This window comes from Amblyomma maculatum, chromosome 9 (assembly GCF_055883805.1).
Source record: "Amblyomma maculatum isolate TAMU_Amacu chromosome 9, ASM5588380v1, whole genome shotgun sequence".
Classification (NCBI taxonomy): domain Eukaryota; kingdom Metazoa; phylum Arthropoda; class Arachnida; order Ixodida; family Ixodidae; genus Amblyomma; species Amblyomma maculatum.
This window is the reverse complement of record NC_139352.1, coordinates 126333630-126337982: the sequence shown is the minus strand read 5'-3', so window position 1 is coordinate 126337982 and position 4353 is coordinate 126333630.

Here is a 4353-nt window from a genome sequence, read left to right as displayed (position 1 = left end):
GTTTGCAGTGTTTTATACCAGCAACACAGAGCGTCGTCGCCGTTTCGCGTTGCAGTCGATTCGCGATTAAAGTATATTCTAAATAACTTGCACTTCGTTGCTTCAAACGTTATTGAGTCAAGTGCTTTTGTCTCTTCAACAACTATAACAAAATGTGTGCTTCTTTTGAATAATGCATAGTCCTATTTATTTAAAGAATCATTTACCTTTGTGTTTTTACAGGTCCACCTCGGCCATGGAAATTGTATGAACCAATTCAGTCTCCGATCGAATTCCGACTTCTGCAAGCTGATGTCCGTTTACCTCGAAGGGAATGAAGTACAAGGAGCGTGACAGGAAGCCTTTGTACCAAAGCCATCTCAAGAGTGTTCCCTCCACCTTACCCTCTTGGAGTGGCATCAGTTGTCAGGTAAACGAAAACATCTTTCCATGAACTACAGAAGAGATTTCATTTGGTTTTGTGGTGGCTTTATACAATATCATTGGAATTGTATTGTTTTTGGTATTTCGGAAACTGAAGCTGGTGATGGTTTAACTGTGGCTATCAACAAGCTGCAAACCATGCTGCTTAAGGAGCATGGCTGCTGTTTGAAATACAGTGCAGGTGAAGGCTGATGAGATCACACAAAACGGTTTTATAATTATCAATGGATGACTGGCTCAATGTGCGAGTTGGTTGTTAGCCACCAACAATTATGCTAGCAGTTTTTATTCACTTTCATAGCTGAACTGGGCTAGCACGAAAAAAAAAAGCCATATTTGCTGCAACATTTAACAACTCCAAACAACATGTGTTGCTTGTTTGGAAATGTATACAGCAGTTGCTTGACCATAGTCAGAGCAGTAGTTGTATTTCAGCATGCTAACCCTTGCAATGTTATATTTTATGCTAAACAGTGTTTCAGTAGTAAATCAATGCTTCCAGTTCAGCAATAATGTTTCTAGAAAATATGTAAAGTTTTTATCCAAATCATGCTTTTGTCGTTTTCGCAAAATCAAATGAATAATTGATTAGAAAATAATTAATGATTTTATTTGTGCAGACACCTGGCTGTTGCTGAAGGAGGTGAGTTGCAGCGAAGAAGAGGTGCTCAAGCGCTACAAGATGATGCCGCAGTACCTGGCACAGAAATGTCTGCACCTTTTTCTCTAGGGTATCATTTACAGTGTATTCCTTCAGGTGTATGCACAGAATTTTTTTTTTGCAGTGGAGTTATGCTTGCTTTCAAGGTGTAGCTAATCAGCGGGTGTCTCAGGTTGCTCAGTTCTCTAACATAAAAGCTTATAGGCTTTTAGTAGGCAATAAAAGCTATTGCAATTTCAGGAGATTTTCCTAGCAGAGAAAGATTTGCATGGGCCGCAGTTGTAAGAGCATTACATACTGGCTGTCCTGAGGATATCTGTGTGCAATAATGGTTTGGCTAAACACGTATAATGCTTTAGTCATTTTCAATGAGCTTTGTTAGACTCTTTAAACATTTATTTATTGCTCGATATGAAGGCTTACTACTATTGCATTCTACCACTTACGCTAAAGTTTTGGGCTTTATGTAGGAGAGACGGGCTATGATTTGATAAAACGGTAATACAAAAATGGCCTAGTGCTGTCCATTTCCAATCCAGATAATGAGCACAATCAGGTTTAACATATTCTTTTGCCTGCCACTACAACATTCTCCATAGCCAATGTCTATGGAAAACCACAAAATATTTATTTCATTTTTCAGTTACCTTCAAAATAACCAACAACAATTTTCCTTCATCGAAACCACTTTTCCATTTAAAAATGCATTTTAAATAGGTGTCTAATTGAAATCTGCATCTTTTTGTCATTCAGGTGTTCCCGTTCAAGCGCCTTTTTGAAATACAGCTTCATGGATTTCAAATAAAGGCGGCTTCTCACAGGTGTTGTTTCGCATGTCTTCAGTATGCTTCCCCATTTTTTTGTGCAGAGTTGCTAGGTCTACATGCCTGAAAAATATTCCGATTAATGACTATGCTCCCATGAGACAAATTTTTACCACTTGGCTGTGGTTGCATTTTTCACGTGTGAATATTCTCACAATAGGAGAGAAGAAAGTCACAACAGTATGTGAAATGAACATGCGCCCTCGGACAACAGAACATCAGAGTACGGAATGTCAGATTGGGGACATCAGAATGCATGCCGTCACAGTATAGGACAATAGACTACAAAACGCCGAAATACAGAACTAAAGACAATGAACGTCACAATATAAATCTACAGGCAGCGAACGTCACAATACAGAACTACAGACTTTATATATCTGGAAAGTTGATTTCTTCCATGCCTTAGTTATAACTTTCGTTTTCTCTTCTTCCATCTTTATTTCGCTTTCTTTTTTATCCTCAGCCTAGTTCGCTCGAGCACCGGCCAGTTTTTGTAATGCCCACTTTACCAGTAACGCTTCTTGTCGTTTAGCCCCACTCGTCTTTGTGGGGGCGCCTAGGTAAAGAAATACACAGCAGAAAACAGCTTTGTCTGCCACCCCGCAACTATCCTTTTCCTTTCCTTTCTGGGGGCATCAGTGTCCTTCCATGTCCCTACCTCGTTTGTCACGCTCCCCAGCCTTCACTCGGCCGCAGCGTCTTTTGTTTACTGCAGCCGTCGACGCTCGTTTTGAGCAGGCCCGGAGTGTCATATCGGCGGGTATCTTGTGCCATTGATCACCGTGTCTGTACAGGCTTTTGGCCATTTGGCTCCTTTTAAAGTTTTTCTCCTTTTTTGCTCTTTTCAGCCAGCTTTTATCCTTCAAATTTTGCTCTATGCGGACTAAGCGACCAGGTTTTAGTCAGCGCATTTTGGGTCTTCTCCTGATTGCTTCGTTTGAACAAGCTGACTTTTTTTCTTTTTTTACTTTGATGCACCGCTGAAAAGGTCCTTATTTTCTTCGGAGTGCCCCGCAGACGACCGTGTCGCCTTGCTGTCTTGCAGTCCTGTCTCGTACCTCCCTGTCAGTAGTAAACGAGGGTTGGAATGCCGGTGGCTTATTCTTTTTTTTCCTATTTGAGCTGCCTCTTTTAAGCAAATATTGTAAAAGCGCGAGGGGTGCAGCGATTGGTGCGCACACAGCCAACGCGTCATGTGTACTGCATGCAGTTGTGGTCCTTGAGATTGATGGTTCGTGGATCCATTGAGCTGTGCCGCCGAACGGTTTCTGACACAAGAGGCTAAATGCGCGCTCCTATGAGTTCGCCTAGCATTGTTCGCAAATGTCGCAAATGGCCTTTGGACGTGAGCACGTATAAGAGTTAGGGATGACTCGCAGATAGAGATAAAGCGATTAAGACGCCCTCCCTGCTCGACTGAGTGTTTCATTTTCAAGCCGTGTGGGTAAGGGTGAAATGCATCGCGTACGTGCACTTAACGCTAATTTAATATGAATCCATAGTGTAATTTGTGCTTCGTGCTGCTTAGGGATGTAATTTTTTTACGAGATATGCGGTGCTAGGCGCTGCCTGTGAGTGGTCTATCTTCCTTGCATGCTGTCTTGTCTCTTGCATGCTGGTCGTTTCTCGTAGCGAGTAGTTTAATTTTTTTTCTTTTAGAATGCCGAAGTCTGCTAGCTAAACCGGCAGCGTCTCGTTGCGTGACGGATGATGATGTTAGTCAAATTTAGTGCCGTTTCTGCTGCCCTATAGATATGGTTCGCTTTCGCCGAGTGCTCAAATCTTCGACGATCATTCATTACACCTTAATCCTAATTGACTTCTTCATATCAATACATCGTTTCATTAATTGGCCGTAAAGAGAGTGTCTGACAGCGCAGTCGCGAAGTCCAATCAAATCTGAGGCTCTGAACCGATATAAAGATGCAATATCGAATCATTTTAAGTCAAAACACACAGAGGAGGGTCCAGACAGTAAATTCGAGCGAAAATGTCAGACTTTAACATCAGCGTGGTTCGACGAACACGGTAAGGTGAAGGAGCAGGCGGTTCAACGTTTCCACAGCGCCGCATGTAACCATCACACGCACTGCCTGTCGCGAGGCCGTAGTTAACTATTAAATAGTACAAAAACAAAACGACTTTTGCCAGCCGCGGTATCTGCCATCAAATGCAGCGGCGCGCGAGCTGCGGTAAGGAATAGAAAGGACAGCGAGAAGGTAGGGATTGGAAAGAAAAGATGGGACATACGAAAGAAATGACGCGGCAGGTTATAACGCTATAAAATCAGTAAGTCACGTGTTAAGTGTACAATAGCATGACGTCCGCCGCCCATTGTCTCAACTTATCAAAGCTTGCCAATACAAAGATGTATCAAATGGCGGCACAGCACCGCCACAAACGCCACACAGGCTGCCGGATACAAGGAACACTCTCCCGGAG